Consider the following 19722-nt stretch of genomic DNA (forward strand, 5'->3'; position numbering starts at 1 on the left):
AGGACTTTTATACAGAATAACCCTGCCTCAAAACAAAACCCAAATAATAATGACAACAACAACAATTATTATTATTATAGAACATTTGCAAAGATAGAAAACATTCAGTAAAATGATAAATAAAATAATTCCAGCATATTTGTTGATGTTATTTTGTCTTTCGAGACAGGGGTTCTCTGTATAGTCCTGGCTATCCCAGAACTCATTCTGTAGAACAGGCTGGCCTAGGACTCACAGATCCTCCTGCCTCTGACTCCCAAGTGCTGAGATTAAAGGTTTGTGTCACCAGTACCAGGCACATGCCACAGGAAGCCCTGCTAAAAGACCTCATTATTACCATTGATTCTTTTTTACAATTCCGTCCTCATGAATAAAATTTACTTCCATGAATGTATCTCTCAATATTAAGAACTGGTAAATTTCCAGTAGTATACTATATATGCGTTACCGTACGCCAAGAGGGAGTGATTGAAAGTCAGTGGCCTAGGGCGTGCTGTGCAAGGAATGAACCCCTCAGCTATTTCCGTTGCACTGCACAGGGTAACATAATCCCTTGATTCCAAATCTCCTAGCATAATCGTAGTATGTAAAACCTGAAAAAAATAAATGGGACCATAATTGTAGGAACACCAAAAGTATCTAGAAAGCAGAAAATGGGGGGGGGGGGGGAATAAAGATGGAAATGGGAAATATTCTCCAAAACAAAATGAGTTCTAAGTTCTTTGCTAAATTTAGGTCTCTATTTGGCTAAACGCAGAAAACAAGATACACTCACAAATACTTCTCAAAGTACTTAGAGCTGGGCAACTCATAGCAGCCATCTTTTCTGGGGCGTCTTTGCATGGCGTTTTTTCAGACAGGAAGGGCGGGAGATAAATGCTCACCGGCTCCTCCATGGAGCTCTACTGCCATCATGTGGATGGAGTTCACAGCTCACAGCGCCTCTGAGCTAAGCTTCCTTCCCATGATTCTTAGCCATGGGGGAAGATAGCGAATACAGACAACTACAACTGTAGGTGCTGACTCGGGTTCCCTGACTTCTCTTCAGACACCAACAGAATCATGGACTGTAGGGTTTTCTCACCTATTTCTCAGAACCTGGAGAATGGGGCGCCTTCCAGTCCTAGGACACCCACTAGTAGATTCCTATTGCTAGCTGAGCTGTGCAAACCCCGCCCCTCCACTTCCTGTTCCTGGACCTAAGGACAGCTGTGCACTAGTAACTGGGCACTAGGACACTAAGGTCTATATTAAGTCTCTGAAGGATCCCATGATTCCAGTCTGCCTACGTGAAGGCGAGGCTAGGCCATTGGAAAATCATGCTGCCCCTCACTTTCAAGGATGTCTAGAAATAGGCTTGAGGAAGCAGTGTGTGCTTGCGCAAGGATAAACTTAACACATTCCACATGATGGCACTGTTGCCCCATCACAAAGAGGGCAACAGTTGTGCATTGCTCTGCTCCCGCCCTTCTTGTCTGAAAAAAGTACAATAGGGATTGTTGTGAAATAGTTTTTTTGTTTTTCTCTTTCTTCCTCCTTTTGTATAGTAAAGAATCTCCCTACTACCCAGACATACCTGGAAGATACCTCATAGTACATACTCAACCTGAGTCTAACATAGAACTCAGGCTCCTACTGCTCTAGCTCCCACATTCTGGCAATCCACCTAAACAAAAGGTTTCATTCAGTGTGCCTTACGTCACCAGATGGCTTTTTGCTATTCATCTGTGTATTTCTGCCCAGAAGTTTATGTTCTAGGCTTTGCTGTTGTGAAAATTAAGAGAGACATTGCAAGCACAGCAGGAAAAGAATGCTCTGAAATTTCTAAATTCAGTGGCAAGAGGAAGGCATCTCTATTACTACAGATATGTTTGCAAGGGATCCCTTTTCTAGACTCAGTAATCCTTACCGTACCTAACATGGGCTGATATATTTCCATTTATACTCTTCATAGAAATCAACGTGCACTTATTGTCAAAAATATAAACTGAACTCTTCAATCCCATTAAATTCTTTACTCCTTTCTCTATTACTTTATTTTAAAGGAGTTTCTCAGCCCAGGCTGACCCCAAGTAGCCTAGCATGACCTTAAACTTCTGGTGCTCCTTCGCTGGCCTTCTAGTGCTGGCTCCACTGTTTCTGGAGTGCCTCGTATCAAACACAAGGCCTCATGCATGTGAGGCAAGTCTCTACCCATAGCTTCAAGAGTTCACTTTTATCACTCGTTAAACTGTGTTGCCCCTTTTAAGAAGCACACTTGTACAGATTTGTAAAAATAAGGAAGTGCTTGTTAAAGGAAAATACTACAACGGAAAGGATCATATTAAAATAAGCACTCAAAAACTCTCTACTTCCATTTCTTTTGCTGCAGTCATGACAAAGCCTCAGATTTTAGTAGAACATAGCCCCAGACTATTCAATCAGGACATGTAACTGCTTCAATAATTGGAATATCTAGAGAATACTAGCATACACCGGTTCTTCGAAGCCCAAAAGGCCTCTTCCAGGCCAGTTCAGAGAGGCCTTGCCCTAAGAATAGGCAGGAACCTGGAATGGTGCTGTCAGCGTGGAAACTATTCTTTCATGGTGGTGTAGAGTCCTACCTAGGTTCACAGAGCCACTGCTGAGAATTCTTCTCCTACCCTTCTTGTGGGAAAAAAAAATGCCAACCAAGGAGAAAGTCGCCAGGAAATACAGTTGCCATGCATTTTGCCCAACTTGAAGGACAAGCTTACCTTACTGTGAACTGACTCCCTGGATGTTCTACAGAAACATAAACCTTGGGCGTATCCTACCACTTCCCCAGTATGCATACATTCTTAAATCACCTCCACCCTGTTACTATATAGGTATGTGCTTTCCACTGAGCAGTTTAAGCTCATCAAATTGTTGGATCCTGTCTAAAATGAAGAGGGAACTTTCGGTCCTGAAAGATCAGATTTAGCTACGAGTTGGCATAACCACCCCCTCTTTTACCAGGTTATCTTCACAGGCCACACTCTAGTCCACCACTATTTTTCATAGTCTGTGTTGAATTGTTGGCAACTTTGTCAAAGGATCTAAGAAGAAAAAGAGACAGCTCAAGTGAGTCAATGCATTATAACCTGTGGTCCCCCATATGGTAGGAATTTCCACTAGGAGAGACACCTCAATTATTCGTCAGTTCGCCATTTAAAACAAAAACATTCCTTTACTATAAAGCATTGTTCAATTACTTTTTTTTATTAATTATGTACACAGCATCTGCCTATGTGTATCCCTGCAGGCAAGAAGAGGGCACCAGAACTCATTATAGGTTGTTGTGAGCCAACATGTGGTTGCTGGGAATTGAACTCAGGACCTCTGGATGAACAGTCAGTGCTCTTAACCACTGAGCCATTTCTCACTCCCTGTTCAACTAGTTTTAATTATCATCATATACTTGTGGTGTGTGTATGTATGTGTTAGTTTATCCCTTAAATATCAGATCTACCCAGTGTTTAAGAAATACTGCATATGACCTACAGCTAAGAAATGAAACAACCATAAATATTCATCAATATATGAAAAAAATAGTCTGCACGATGATCAAAAATTTAATCAGCCATGAAAAGAAACAAAATCGTGAACTGAAAAAATAGAAAGACTCAAAAATATTAAATAAAATAAGCTCAGAAAGATAAAAACGATATTATTTTTCTCATATGCAGAAACGAGATTTAAATTTGTGTATGCAATTGTTATTTAATTATAAATATTGTAAAGTTTGAAGTAAAGAGCTTCCAGCTTGAAGTTAAGAGTTATAGAAGACAGTTTTACTAAGATATAATACTTACATACAATGAGTTTTTACCTGCAGATGACTCAATAAAGTCATTAGAAAGACTAATTTTACTTCTCTAGGAACTAGAGGGATCAGATGTCCATAAGCAACATCAAATCACTAAGAACATATTTTATTTTTTGGTGAATTGTCTTGGCCTCCAATATAGATTCAAACAGAGAGAAAACACTCAGTAAAACATTAATAACATTATTAAAGTAAAATAATTATATCTCATTGTTTTCTACAATATCATTCTAATCATATTATGAGTGAAATTAGCTACCATGGATATTTCTTACAATATTAGAAATCAGTAATTTTCTGTTGCATGGCATATACAAAAACTAGCTCCCTACCTCACCACCCCTAGTCTAGGACATGGAACTCAAGCATTCAACACATCATTTATAGCCACTGCCCTGCACATGCCAACCTCAAGGAACTTTGCTTCTAAACCTCATAGAACAATGCTTACTGTATAAAAATGAGAGAAAATAAATACTAACAAAAATTTAAATAATGCTAGGTGCCTAGAATAAACTAAAGGAGATTTGTAAAACAATTATAAAGGACAGGTAAATGTGCTACAGAACAGAGGTCGAACAGTTCCATTACCTTTACTAGGTTTAGGCCTCAGTTTGGCTTCATTTGAAATATCAAAACAAAATACTTTGCAAATGACACAGAGCTAGGCAAAGCTCAAGGCAACCATCTTTTCTGAGACCTTTGTCTCTCTGGGTGGCGTTTTTTCAGACAGAAAGGGCGGTAGACAACTGCTCACCAACTCCTCCATGGAGCTCTACTGCCATCGTCAGGATGGAGTTTCACAACTTACAGCATCACTGAGCTAGGCTTCCCATGATTCTTAGCCATGGCAGGAGATGGCGACTACAGACAACTACAACATTAGGTACAGACTCAGGATCTGTGACTTCTATCCATGTCCCAAGAGAAACATGGACTGTAGAGTTTTCTTACCAGAACCTGGAGAGGAAGGCGGGTTCCTGCCCTAGGACAAGAGCTAATAGATTCCTACTGCAAGCTGAGCAGGGCAAACCCCGCCCCTCCACTTCCTGTTCTTGGAACTCATGACATCTGTGCACTAGTAACTGGGCCCTCAGTCAATAGAGTTTACATTATGGCTCTAAAATGAATCATGATTTCAGCCTACCTACAGAAAAGGGAAGAAAATGGTAGGAGGCCAAAAATAGAGTCTCCTCTCCCTGACCCTAACTTCAAAAGGCCTAGAAATAGCATTGAGTAAGCAATGTGCGCATGCACAAGTAAATGTTTGAAACACTTTCCACATAATGGCAGTGTTGCCCCACTGAAAAAAACCATCTGTTGCTCTGCTCCGCCTTTCCTATTTGAAAGAAAACTACAATACAAAAAAAAAAAAAAAAACAGCAGAGTCCAGCAACTGTGGCAACCCTGCCTTCTTCTTTCAAAGAGAGCAAGAAGTGATTCACTGACAGCTTAGCTTCCATTGAGTGCCAATGCTAGTAGCTCTGTTCCATCATCAGAAACCACCATCAAAACACTAAAGACAAATCCAAAGAAGGGAAGAAGGAAAGTACATGGAAACTGATGGGGGGAGATCATACACACACACACACACACACACACACACACACACATACACACACACTGGTTTGCAGTTTTGTTTTTGGTGGTATTCCGGTATGTACAAACATGTCTGTTTCTGTGTTTCTTTAGCTCCCTTTTTGTTTTGTTTTCTTTTAGTTCAGTTTAGTTTTGTTGCTTCTTTTGAGACAGGATTTCCCTGTGTAACAGTCCTAGTGGCCCTGGAACTTGCATTTTAGAACAGGCTGACCCTGAACTCACGGAAATATGCCTGCCTCTGCCTCCGGAGTGCTGGGATTAAAGATGAGCACCACCACAGCCTAGCTAGTTCCTTTTTCTCTTTGGTTGTTTGGTCAGAATGCAATTTGTGTGGGTTTAATTTATTTTATTATTATTATTTAGATGTCATATAATATATATAAATACCTCACTTTGGAGTTATAGAAGTATATAAAGATGATTTACACATAACATGTGAATGCAACACACAGATTTTGTAAAGGTACTAGGAGCAGGATTTAGAAAGTTCATTTTTTCTCTAATAAATTGTGGGATCTGAAGTACGTAGGCAACATCAAATCACTGAAAACATTTCATAATTTACAACTGATTCAAATGCATTGAAAACATTGAACTGATTCGCATGCATTAAAATTATTCAGTAAAATGATTAATAAAACTATTACAGCAATATAAATAGGTCTCAATAACTATTAAGACTCTTTTTCTACATTTCTATCCCCATAGATAAGATTTACTGCCATGGATGTTTCTTCCAATATCAGCCATTGGGAAAAGACCAGTGACATAAACTGTGTGTTTATTAGTTACCCCACCCAGTCACTTGTAGCAGTATATAAAACTCAAATGCCTACAGGAGGTGGTGAAGCATGCCTTTAATCCCAGAACTCCTAAACCAGAGGCAGGCGGATATCTGTGAATTCCAGGCCAGCATGGTCTACAAGAGCTAATTCCAGGACAGGCTCCAAATGCTACTGAGAAACCCTGTCTAGGAAAAAACAAAACAAAACAAAAAACCAACTCAAATGCCTAAATCAAGCTGTGTAATGGCACCGCAGGAGTTAACACAATAATTCTTTGCTTCCCAATCTCTCAGCATAACTTTATTATGCAAAAACAACAACAAATTAACTGGACCAAACATGTAACAGCACTTTAAGTCTCAGCAAGGGTAAAAACGAAATGTTATTAAAAAAAAAACAAAAAAGAAAGAAAAAGAAATATCCTCCACTGCTAAATTTATGTCTCACTTTGACTGAACAAGAAAAACAAGACACAAGTTCTTAGAACTAGACAAAATTCCAGACGTCCATCTTCTTTGGGCCTTTTTTCTCTGGGTGGCGTTTTTTCAGAGAGGAAGGGCGGGAGACCAGCACGCACCAGCTCCTCCATGGAGCTCTACTGCCATCATCAGGATGGAGTTTCACAACTCACAGCGCCACTGAGCTAAGCTTCTTTCCCATGATTGTTAGCCATGGCGGAAGATGGCGACTGCAGACACTAAAACTGTAGGTGCCGACTCGACTCGGGTTTCCTGACTTCTCTTCAGGGACCAACACAAACATGGACTGTAAAGTTTACTCACCAGAACCTGGAGCGGGAGGCGGCTTCCTTCCTTAGGACAGGAGCTAATAGATTCAATTTGCGATCTGAGCAGTGCAAACCCCGCCCCCCCCCAAGTCCTGTTTCTGTATCTCAGGACAGCTGTGCACTAGTAACTAGGCATTAGGACACTAAGGTCAACATTAAAACTCTGAAGGACCCAAGACTCGAGGATGCCAACACGACAAAAGTAGAAAACGGGAGGAGGCAAGGCTAGGCCATTTGAGAATCGTTTTGATCCTCACTTTCAAATATGGCTGGAAATAGGCTTGAGGAAGCAGTGCATACATGCGCAAGGAAAGAGGAATCACATTCCACATGATGGCACTGTTGCACCACTGAAAAGAACATGCATTGCTCTGCTCTGCCTTTCCTATTTGAAAAAACTACAGTACACACACACATGCAAAACCAAAGCAGAGTCCAGCAATCTTTCTCCTTCCTTCAGAGAGAGCAAAAGTGATTCACTGACAGCTTAGCCTCCATTTTAATTTTATCTTATAACCATAGCTAGTAGCTCTGTTCCTTCATCAGAAACCACCATCAAAACACTAAAGAAGGGAAGAAGGAAAGTACAGGAAACTGATGGAAGCAGGAGGGAAAGGGAAGGAGATGGAGAGCTAAGGTGCCCACCTTCTCATCTCAGGCCTCCTCTGTTTTGAAGCAGTCAGTGGCCAGTCAGTGATCAAGCCTTGAGTTTCCTCCTCTCCAGCAGCATTCTACCTCCAGTGTCTATGCTGGTGTAGGTAGGACTGTCTGGTGCTCAACGTTAAATCTTAGGCTCCAGTTCTAGGTAGAATAAGAAAATGCAGCCGGTCAATCCAATCTAGAAAGCAGGAAGGCTGATTCTCTGCCAGATTCACTTCACAGATTCCCTGGTAACCAACCCACGTCCTGATCCAGGCACTCAGAAAGATCACAGAGTTGGATCTATAGACTTTTGTCCTATAAATAACACTGAATATCTAATAAATTTCCATCTAAATTGGACTATGTTATACATAGCTCCTCAAACCTTTATTGTTGGGAAACCTTAGGAGGTTACACAGAGTTTTAATGTCAACGTAAGCATGGATATCAAGGAAAGTAGGGAGAAAAACTGCAAAATGAAATTGTTTACTCCAAGTTTTAAGTAGAACATTCTCAAAAAAAACATTTTTTTTTTAACTGATGTTTTTCAATATGGATTTGTGAGAAGTTTTCTTCAAAGCCATACAAGGTTTCAAAGGCCTTTCTTTAATTTAAAGCCAGGTATATTGGTGCAGGCATCTCTGAATCTTTTATCGCCTCCTCAGAGTAGTAAGTGGGTTTGTTTCCTCCTACTGAGCATGCCAGGTTACATCCAATTCCCTGTCCCAGCCTCTTAGGTGGGGCCTGTCTCTTCTTAGAAAAATCTTCCCTCGAGGGATAAGAAAACTGAAGGAGAGCAAAGGATACACTGGAAAGGAAGCCGTCAAGGTATCTTTACTTGTAGAAGACAAGACTAGACAGAAGTCATCCTGAAAATTCCACGAGGAAACACCTAAACACATTAAGCAAATTGGCTAAATAGAAAGTTGCCTCACAAAAATCAGTATAATAAATAAATCCCAGGTACCTAGGGCATGCTAAGTAAGCAAGGAACCCATCATGTATCTTCGTTGCAGTGTATGGGGCAACATAATTTTTAGCTTCTCAATCTCCTAACATAACTTTATTATGTAAAACCTCCAACAAATTAATGGGACCAAAATTTTAAGAACAGCTTAGGTATCTGGCATGGGTAAGAATAAAGAGGTATAAAGAAGGAAACAGAGAGAGTCCTGTGACCTCTTAGGTCTCAGTTTGAATAAACGTTGAAAACAAGACACACACAAAGGGCTTTCAAAGCACTTAGAGATGGACAAAACTCTGGGCAGCCCTGTTTTCATGGGCCTTTGTCCCTTGGTGGCTTTTTTTTTTTTTTCCCAGCTAGGAATGGCGAGAGACAGGCACCCACTAGTTCCTTCACGGACCTTGACTGCCATCATTTGGATGGAGTTTCACAACTCACAGTGCCAATGAGCTTCCTTCCCATGATTCTTAGCCATGGGGGGGGGGGGACACGCATGACGATTAAAGAAAGCTAGAACTGTGGGTGCCCACTTGGGTTTCCATGACTTCTCTTCAGGCCCCTACAGAATCATGGACTGTAGGGTTTTCTCCCCTATTTTTTCAGAAACTGGAGAATGGGGCGCCTTCCATCCCTAGGACACCTGCTAGTAGATTCCTATTGCAAGCTGAGCAGTGCAAACCCCGCCCCCCACTTCCTGCTCTTGGACCTCAGGACAGCTGTGCACTTGATAATAGTTTCTCAGTAAATAGAGAGCTTTCTTACCAGCACATGGAGAGTGTAGCACCCAGAGAGGACCAACAGCTGCCTGCACATAGTGACACTGCTTTCTTGCCTTCACCTCAGGCCGTAACTGAAACCCCGGACTATAGAACTTCCTCATCAGCACCTAGGTAATGAGGTGCCATGCCTCTGCAGACCTTACTCTGAGGAGAAGGCAAGAAGCGGGAATGGCACTGTCTATGTTGAAACTCTTTCCATGTGGTGGCAGTGTTGTTCTAGGTGCTCCTGAAATCGCCATTTTGAGACATTTTCTCCCGCCCTTCTGCTTTGAAAAAAAAAACACAAAGAAATATGACTGCCTTACATTTTATCCTTTTGGGAGAGACAAGCTGACAGTGTTCTGCTTTTGGGCTGCTGTTCTGCGAAATCAAACTGTGGCCTCAACCTACCATCACCACTGTGAACATGGTCTTACACTAAATTGTCACCTCCCTGCTACTTATCACCAAGCATGTCAAATAACATCGAACTCTGCGATCTAGCCTATTAGGTAGATTCTCTGTGAAATAAAGAGCCACCAAATGACTGTGCTCACCTTCTACCCTGTAGCGGGCCTCCATTCTTGCTACTCTAGTAGAATTGTGGGCAACTCTATCTAAAGACCGAAAAGAGGCAAGCAGCTCACATCTTTGGTCCCTACCCATGCTATGAATTTAACTAGAGATAGACACCCCTCAATAGAGTTCCTTTGATAAAAAAAATTTTTTTTCCTTTCTATTTAATTGAGAATAATTTTTCCGTACAATATATTTTGATCACACTTACCCTCCATTTCCTCCCAGTACTTAAGCACAAACAAACCAGAACAAAATGACATCCACACAAATCCTAAAAACAAACTCAGAAACCATAACATGCAAGGAAAATAGGAATAAATGCCCAAAGGAAAAAAACCTACAACAATCCCACTGAGTTTGTTCTGAGATGGCCATTGCCTGCTGGATGTGAGGCCTACCCTCAAATGTCTTTTATGTGCCTGCCGTGACTCCACTGGAGCACATGAAAATTTCCCCTTGCACGTGGGTGTCAACTGAAGATAGCTTCTTGTTTAGGGATGCAGATCTGGGTCCACTTTCCACTCTCAAGGTTGGGACCATCTTTAGCTTAAACCTGTATAGGCCCTGTGCACGTTGTCACTCTGGCCTCTGTGAATTCTAACATGCATCACTCTCACTGTATCTGATAGACACTGTCCCTTGTCTCCCTTTCCCTGACTCTTATTTCCTTATTGCCTCCTCTTCTGCAAAGATCCCTGAGCCTTGGGACTAAGTGTTCCAAAGTTTCTCACTTTCTGCACATTGGCCACACATGGGTCTCTATATTAGCCCCATCTACTGCAAGAGGAAACTGATGAAGCAGATTTCAACTTCTTTCATTTTCGTGTGTGTGTGTGTGTATGTGTGTGTTAGGAAAAAGTTTTTCTTTTATACCACTATTCCATACCCCTTGTTAGATAAATGATAACTTTTGGGAGGCTTGTTTCACTGCCTTTACATGTACATACAAGTACTTTTATACATAGGTTCTCTGAAAACATCTGCAGAATAATGTATATGCTGTAATTTGATTGACACTGAGTGTTTTGCAGCAACATTTTTAAGTAAATATATTTAAAATATTTGTAGATTTTAATATAATAAAGANATATATTAAAGTAAATATATTTGCCAGTCAGTGGTGGCACACACCTTTAATCGCAGCACTCGGGAAGCAGAGGCAGGTCGATCTAAGTGAGTTCGAGGCCAGCCTGGGCTATAAGGGTTAGTTTTAGGACAGCTTTGGAAGCTGTCCTAATTGATGTACATTGTGTGTTGATTTTATGTGTTTGAGTGATGTATAGGATGTAAAAGGATAACCTGCAGAATCTGTTCACTTCCCCCGTTAGATTCCCAGGGATGGAATTTATATGTTCAGGCTGGGTAGAAAGCACCATTATCAAAGCCCCAGTATTTGTCTTGACGTAAAAATGCAAATAAATTCCTGATTATCCTAAAAAATGTTAAATCATACATTTATTAGATATCTTAAGGATCTTTCTTAGATATTCTCGGATGTAGTCTCGGGGCCAAGGACTGGTTCCAATTCCATTTGGAGTGTGCTAGGGATGGAATCTGTGTCTTCCTCTATGCCAGGAAAATACTCTACCACTGAGATACAAGCACAGCATCAATGGATGCTGACTTAGTTGAAGGTTTTGTGTATTTCAGCAATTTCCCTTGGGAATGTATGTCTACAAATTGAGTGTCATCACTCCAGGAAGTCAGAAAAGGGGATCTTAGCCCCTGGAACTGGATTTACAGACGAGTATGAGCTGCCATGTGGGTGCTGGGCCTAAAATCTCTGCAAAAGCAAAAAGTGCACCTGACCACTGAGAGATCTCTTTAGGCACCCAAGGCTGAATTAAAAAAAAAAAAAAAAAAAAATTCCTCTACTTTCATCAAATGTTACCTACTTTTCTAATAGATTTGAGTACAATAATAATATCTTCAGGTGAAAGCAAATGCCAGAACCAGGCACCAGGCCACAGTAAGACTTACTCTTGGATACTCTGCTACAAAGATGTTTGCATGTTTAGTGCTGCACAGTGCATGGCGGCTAAAATATGGAAAAAGAAAGGGTAGAGAACAAGTCACAACACAAAGCAAAGTGCCAGACTCAGAGAAACACCAAATGTTCTTCCTCACAAGCAGAAACTGGACTGAAAGTTGCATGTGTGTGAGCTGGCACACTCAGGTGTCCGCGCCTGTAAATCTGCCTTGTGTGTCGGGAAGGTAATGTTGGTTTTATAGGTTGCTAGATGTGGGCTTTTTAAGGGCCGATTTTTCCTCTACAACATAGTGGAATCTGATGTCCAAAGGCCAGTATAAAATAATAAAGTACTCAGAGCTGGGTGAACTCAGGGCAGCCAACTACTTTGGGGCTTTTGTCTCTGGATCACGTTTTTTTTTTTTTCAGACAAAAAGGGCGGGAGTCAAGTGCCTACTAGCTCCTTCATGGACTTCTACTGCCATCACGCGGATGGAGTTTCAAATATCACTTTGCCAGCGAGTTTTCGTCCCATAATTCTTAGCCATGGCAGAAGATGGCGACAGCAGACATCTGTGGGTGCCCGGCTTGGGCCCCTGTGACTTCTCGGGCCCCAAAACAAATAGACTTTGTTTTTCTCACCAGAACCTAGAGAAGGAAGCACCTTCCAGCCCTACGACACCAGCTATTAGATTCCTATTGTAAAGCAAGCAGTGCAAACCACGCCCCTCCACGTCCTATTCCTGGGCTAAAGGACAGTTGTGCACTAACAACTGGGCCCTCAGTCTCTAGGGTCTACATTAAGACTGTGAAGGACCCTATGACTTCAGTCTGCCTTCACGAAAAGAGCGATAGAAAATGGAAAGAAGGCCAAGCACATCCATTTGAGAATCACCCTAACCGTCACCTGCAAAAACCGCCAGCACTGAGAAAACAGTGTATGCATGCCAAAGGAGATATGAAACTACACCCACGAGATGGCGCTGTCGTCCCAGTGCAAAAAAAGGCACCATCCATACAGCCTCTCTACTCCCGCCTTGCCTGTCTGAAAAAAACTACAATACAGAACCAGAGTCCTTCACAGGGAGTAAATTTGATTTACTGAAGGCTTGTCTTCCATTTTAATTTCATCTGAGTGCCACAGATAGTAGATCTGTTCCCTCATCAGAATCCACCATTAAAACACAAAACACAAAAACGCAAAGGTCCCATGATTTCAGTCTGTGCACACAGGGGGAAAAAAAGTGGTAGGAGTCAGGCTTGGTCATTTAAGAATCCCCCTGACCGGGCTGGAGAGATGGCTCAGAGGTTAAGAGCACTGACTGCTCTTCCAGAGGTCATGAGTTCAATTCCCAGCAACCACATGATGGCTCACAACCATCTGTAATGAGATCTGGTGCCCTCTTCTGGTGTGTGTTAAGCAGAATGTTGTATACATAATAAATAAATAAAANAGCAGTGTGTATTCAGTTCTTTATGAAATGTTTTCCCCATGATGGCAGTGATGCCCCAGAGGAGCCAGAAAACCTCAAGGCAGCTCTCTGCGCCCCACCTTTCTGGTCAGGAAAAAAACTCCACTACAAAGACAGAGTGGAGCAGCAGTCCTGCCTTCTTCAAAGTGATCTACTCTTAGACTTCAGCCTCTATGAGCATTTTCTACCAATGTCACATCTAGTGGATGAGGACCTACACCAGAACTCTAGCACCAAAGGAGGGAAGAAAAAATAAAACAGAGCCAGGCGTTGGTGGCACAGGCCTTTAATCCCAGCACTCAGGAGGCAGAGGCAGGCGGATCTCTGGGAGTTCGAGACCAGCCTGGTCTACAGAGCTAGTTCCAGGACAGGCTCCAAAGCCACAGAGAAACCCTGTCTCGAAAAACCAAAAAAGAAAATAAAATAAAGCAGAGAACTGAAGTGCAATCTGGGGCACCACCTTCTTCATGCATTTCCTCTTTTAAAGAAGAGTGCAGTCAATGATGGAGCCCTGCATTTCGCCCCTCTTTACCCAGCAGACTTCTATCTCCAGGCCTTTCTCATGATACTTGATTCTCTTGTGGTCCTGAGGGCAGATCTCAGCATCCAGTTGGAGGTGGGAAGTGAAAGTGTTGCTAACTCAATGCATGGATTAGAGAAAAATTAGGCATCAGGGAACTTGCTTCTTAGCCCAACTCACTTGTTCATGCTCCATATTGTGATGGATGCAATAGGCCTTGTGTGCAGTCTGTGAAAAAAAAAGAGTGGGTACTGCGAAGGAAGGAATGTTCGAGAATCCTAAGCATTTTCAATAATGCACCAGCTGTGGTCAAAAGAAATACCTTAATTCTCTTTTCCTACCCTTCCTACCTGAAAACATCACCAGAGAAAAGGTACCAGGAAACACCACCATTTCGCCTTTTAGTGAGAACTGCTGAAGGGTCTTATCTTTTTTTTCTTCCACCTGAAACCAAACTGTGTCCTAAATCTACCACTTTCAGAAAGAGCATTCATGTCTCAGAAATCAAGTGTGCCCTTGCTTTCTCTAGAGAGCACTTTTCACTCATCTGGACATTTCTTCCCAGAACTCATATTGCTTATTTGGCCACAGCATCAAATCTCAAGAGACAAAAGAGATATTCCACATAAAGAGGGAGAAGAATGTTCTGGGAGTTAAATAAATCCAGTGACTAGAGACAAAGGCCTCTCTAACAGCAGATCTTACCTCTGAGACTCTACAACGGATTCTTCTTTGTTCTGTCTTACAGCAGATACGGTTGGTTTGCAAGGGATCTCATTTTCGGTTGGTTTGCAAGGGATCTCATTTTTAAGATCAGTAATTCTCATAGACTAATAGATTTCCATATATACTCTACATAAACAATGTACATTTATTGTCAAAAACAGCAAGAAAAAAAAATCAACCCATAAAGACTTCAACATTATTGAACTATTTTCTACAAACTACTTATGAGGTTAGGTTTTGTTTCATTTTATGAGAAAGGTCTTTAACCTGGTGGACTAAAGACCCCATATAGCCTAGCATGACCTTGAACTCCTGATCTTCCTTCCTCACCTTATGGTTGAATCCACTGTTTATGAAGCATATAGGAATAAATACAAGACATCAGGCATGTTACAAGTGTCCCACGAACACCTTTCACTGCGCAGTCCCAAATTTACACCCTCACTACATGTTGAACCGATCATTGTAAACAGTTTGTACATGGACTCAGAAAAAGAAATATCTTTTTATAATGAAAAATACGAAAATGAAGGAATCCTATGAAAATGAGCAATCTCAAGGCATCTACTACTATTCAGTTTGATGCACCCAGGACCAATAAAAGGGCTCTTCTAGAAAACAACACCAAAGTATTCTAACAGCAAACGTAACTGCTCCATTAATTATAACACCTAGTGTGTATGAGCATACAAGTTCTAGGGTCTTAGAGGAATTCAGGGAAGTCCAATATTGAATACCAGCTTCTCCGTGCCTCTACATACAGACATTACTCTTAGGAGGCAGGAAGCTAGAATGGCACTGTCTCTGTTGAAACTCTGTCCTCATGGGGGCAGTGTTGTTCTATATGCGCATGAAAGAACCATTTTGAGACGTTTTCTCCCGCCCTTCATGTTTGAAAAAAAAGAGAAAAAAAAACAACAAGAAATGGGGCTGCCTTGCTTTTTGCCCAATAGAAAGGGGACAAGCTCACCATGCTGTGCTCTAGGTCTTGTGTTCTTTGTGAAATCAAACTGTGGCCTCAATCTACAACCTCCACGCTTAATGTTTTCTTAATAAATTCTTCCCTCCGGGTTGGATGCAGGTGTTTCCTATGTATCACCAAGCACTTCAAACCACATCGAATCCTCTCCTCTAGCCAGTTAGGTGTATCCTGCCTGAAATGAAAGGTTAAGTTTGGGCCTTAAGGGAACAGATTCATATCTTGGGATAACTCAAACCATGCAAGTGGAAGATCTGAAAGAACTTCAAGTCTTTGAAGAAAGAAATTAGAAAAGATATCAGAAGATGGGAAGAAAAGACCTTCTTTTCTTCTTTTTCTTTAAGATCGACATAGTAAAAAAAAGGCCATCTGACCAAAAGCAATCTACAAATTCAACACAATCCCCATCAAAAGTCCAACACAATCCTTTACAAACCTGAAAGGACGATATGCAACTTCTATGAAAAAAAAAAATCCAGGATAGCCAAACAATTCTGTGAGTAAAAGAACGGCCAGAGGTATCACCATCTCTGATCTCAAGCCGTACTGCAGAGTTACAAAACAGCATGGCAGGAAAACAGACAGACAGGTGGATGAATGGAATCAAACTGAAGATCCAAACATACATCCAGACACCTATGGACACCGGATTTTTGACTAAGAAGTCGAGAAGAAAACATCTTCAACCAATGATGCTGGCATAACTGGATGTGGGCATATAAAAAAATGCAAATCGATTCATATAACTCTACACAAAACTGAAGACCAAGTAGAGCAAAGACCTCAACATAAATCCAGTTTCACTGAAACTGAAAGAAAAGAAAGTGGGAAATAACCTTGAAAGTACTGGGGCATAGCCAGGCGATGGTGGCGCACACCTTTAATCCCAGCAAGGGGAACATTCTTCCTATGCTGGTGGCAGTACAAACTTATACAGTCACTTTGGAAGTAGAAATAGAGGTTTCTTAGAAATTTGGGAATCAATCTACCTCAAGACTCACCATTAGCACTCTTGGACATGTCAACAAAGGATGTTCCATCCTATCACAAAGACACTTGATTGGTAATATCCAGAACCTGGAAACAATGTAGATACCCCTCAACTGAAGAATGGATGAAGAAAATGTGGTACATTTACACAGTGGAATATTACTCGGCTGCTAAAAAAAATGACATCAGGAAATTTGAAGGCAAATGGATGGAACTAGAAAAAAAAAAAAAATCCAGAGTGAAGTGACCTGGACCCAGAAAGAAAAACACAGCATGTATTCACTCATAATTAAAATCCTGCTAAAGAGAGGAGGAAGAATCCTGCTAAAGAGAGGAGGAAGGATTGTAGGAGCTGGAAGAGTTACAAGAAAACCCATAGGGCTGGAGAGATGGCTCAGAGGTTAAGAGCACTAACTGTTCTTCCAGAGGTCCTGAGTTCAATTCCCAGCAACCACATGATGGCTTACAACCATCTGTAATGAGATCTGGCACCCTCTTCTGGTGTGTAGGAAGCAGAATGTTGTACACATAATAAATAAATTAATTTTAAAAAAACCCATAGAAAAAATTAGCCTGAGTCTTGGACACTCACAGAGTCTAAACCAAAATCCAGGGAGCCTGCATGGGCTTGATCTAGGCCCTCTACATGTATATGAGGGTGGGATCAGAGACTGTCCCTAAGGCTTTGGAGGCTCTTAGACATCCATTCCTCATTCTGGGTTTCCTTGCCCAGCTTTAATACAAAGGGAAGTGCAGTCTTACTGCAGAGCACATGCCATGACTTGTTGATATGCCATGCCTTGTCCTATGGCTATAGGATGCCTGTCCCTTTCTGAAGAGAACCAGGAGTGGATTGGAAGGAGGGGGAGGGCAGTGGAGGGCCAGAATGGCAGGAAAGGATGAAGGGAAAACTGTGGCCATGATGTAAGACAAATAATTTTAAAAGCAAACCAGATTGAGCTACCAAGTAACTACATACCTAGCTGTGCTCTCACTCCACCCTGGAGCTTGCCTAGATTACTTACTCTGAGTCAAACTGTTGGCAACTCTGTGTCTAAAGACCCAAGAGGCATCAAAGACAGCTCACATCTTTGCCCCAGCTATGTAAACTGTATTCCCTGCACATGCTATGAATTTCCAGCAGGAAACAGAGGAAGTCTTGCTCATTCTTCAGTTTTCCATTTATAATGGAAAGAAAGCACATTCCTTTGTTATGAAGTATTTTCTTTTCAACTGAAAATTAATTTTTTGTACAATATATTCTGATCATGGTTTCCCCTTCCCCATCTTCCAGATTCCCCCCCCCCCCCATTTCCCGACTCATCTAATGACAGACCTCCATTCTCTCTCTCTTTAAAAACAAGCAAGAGCCTATATGGTGACTCACTCCTTTAATTCCAGCATTTGAAGTCAGAATAGGAAGCTGTTTGTGAGTTCTAGGTCAGCCTGGTCTACATAGTGAGATCTAGGACAGTCGGAAATACATAGATTCTATAAGAAAGAAAGAAAGAAAGAAAATTTTTTTAAGAAAAAGCACAAATGTCATGTACAGATAAAACACATGTATAATTCAAAATCCATAAAAACACACAATCAGAAATCATAACACACAAGTAAGACTAGTAAGATAAAAATATGCAAATGAAAGACCTACGATGTATACTTTATATACCCATTGAGACTCCATCAGAGAAATCTCAAATTTCTTTCCCTGCCAGTATGAATTGGACTGTTTGGGGAACTCAATATACACTCTCCATTCGCAGTAATGGGACCATTTGCATGCTATGCAGACCCTGTATGGGCTGCCAGTCTCTGAGTTCTCATGTGTCAGTCCTGCTGGTATCATCCTTGCCCTCTGGCTCTTAGAACCTGTGTGCCTATTCTGCACATTTCTCTTGGCCCTGATGGGAAGGATGTGAAGACATCCCATTCATGATCTAGTGGTCCACAAATCTGATTCTGTGCATATTATGGGACTTGTGCATATTGAGGTACTCAGCATTACTTCCCATCAACAGCAAGAGGAAGCAACTGAAGCATTTTTTAACTTCTGTGTACTTGTACTTGTGGGTCTATGGCAAAAGTTGAAGAGATAAAAGTATATACAGTTGGATAAGGTATAATACTTGAAAGCAAGCCGGGCGATGGAGGCGCACGCCTTTAATCCCAGCACTCGGGAGGCAGAGGTAGGCAGATCTCTGTGAATTAGAGACCAGCCTGGTCTACATAGCTAGTTCCAGGACAGGCTCCAAAGCCACAGAGAAACCCTGTCTTGAAAAACCAATAATAATAATAATAATAATAATAATAATAATAATAATAATAATACTTGAAAGCAATATGGAGTGTGTAGTAGATTAATGAATGCAGGCTTCAGAAAGGCCAATTATTCTCTCAGAAATTGTGGACTCTGATGTCCAAGGGCAATACATATATATTCAGTGAATTTTCTTAGCATCCAGAATACATACACATAATGGGCAGTGGTGGCGTCATGTAGGCATTATGTAGAAATTCTGTAAAAATGATTAATAAGCCAGGAGGTGGTGGCACACACCTTGACAGAGGGAGAAACAAGGGGATCTCTGAGTTCGAGACCAGCCTGAACAACAGAGGATGTTCCCAAGGAAATATAAAGAAACCCAGACTGGAAAACAAATAATAAAATCAATACCTAAATAATGAAAATTAAAAAATTATCTCAGCACAATAATTGAATGATTATGAATCTCATCAACTATTTTCTAAATTTCCATTCTAATTGTATTATTAGTAATATTTCCTACATAGATACTTTTCACAATTTTAGGAATTGGGAAGTTTTCCCAGGCACATAACTACTACATGAATTTGCTTAGCAACCCCAGAATTGAGACTCAAAAAGAGGGCCTACACTAAATAACCCAAGCATTGTATCCAGCAGCTATATCCATTGAACTGCAGTCTTAACTTCATATGAATTTGCTTCTAAATCTCAGAGAACACCTCATTGAATAAAATTTACAAAAAGAATACCAGACATTTAAAAACTGGTAGGTAAATGAACAAAGAGAAAAGAAAATGAATGAAATAGGAAATATCCCTAAAAGAGAAACTTCAGTTTGGGTAGACGTGGAAGAC

The 19722-nt window shown here is 41.1% G+C and overlaps 2 long non-coding RNA genes across 26 annotated transcripts in view; one reads left to right on the top strand and one right to left on the bottom strand.

Moving 5' to 3' along the window:
• Positions 1-18077, top strand: part of LOC126494079 (uncharacterized) — a 48212-nt gene extending 30135 nt beyond the window's left edge. For 12 of the 13 annotated variants that reach the window (XR_007589941.1, XR_007589943.1, XR_007589937.1 and 9 more), the window contains one exon: positions 12342-13367. This is a non-coding gene — a long non-coding RNA (uncharacterized lncRNA). Of the gene's footprint in view, positions 1-12341; positions 13368-17027 lie in introns of those variants that run through there. The other variant, XR_007589938.1, reaches the window with a different exon arrangement.
• LOC126494078 (uncharacterized) overlaps positions 1-19722 on the bottom strand; it is a 61812-nt gene that overhangs the window by 10052 nt on the left and 32038 nt on the right. For 5 of the 13 annotated variants that reach the window (XR_007589926.1, XR_007589931.1, XR_007589925.1 and 2 more), the window contains 2 exons: positions 7646-7801; positions 2977-3059 (listed from right to left, as the gene is read on the bottom strand). The exons of 3 other annotated variants lie outside the window; for them this stretch is intronic. This is a non-coding gene — a long non-coding RNA (uncharacterized lncRNA). Of the gene's footprint in view, positions 1-2976; positions 3060-7645; positions 7802-14084; positions 14133-19722 lie in introns of all 13 variants that reach the window. 5 more of the 13 variants (XR_007589930.1, XR_007589928.1, XR_007589934.1 and 2 more) reach the window with 5 other exon arrangements.

Source organism: Alexandromys fortis, unplaced genomic scaffold, assembly GCF_014885135.2.
Source record: "Alexandromys fortis isolate MF-2015 unplaced genomic scaffold, M_Fortis_MF-2015_v1.1 scaffold_314, whole genome shotgun sequence".
Taxonomy (NCBI): domain Eukaryota; kingdom Metazoa; phylum Chordata; class Mammalia; order Rodentia; family Cricetidae; genus Alexandromys; species Alexandromys fortis.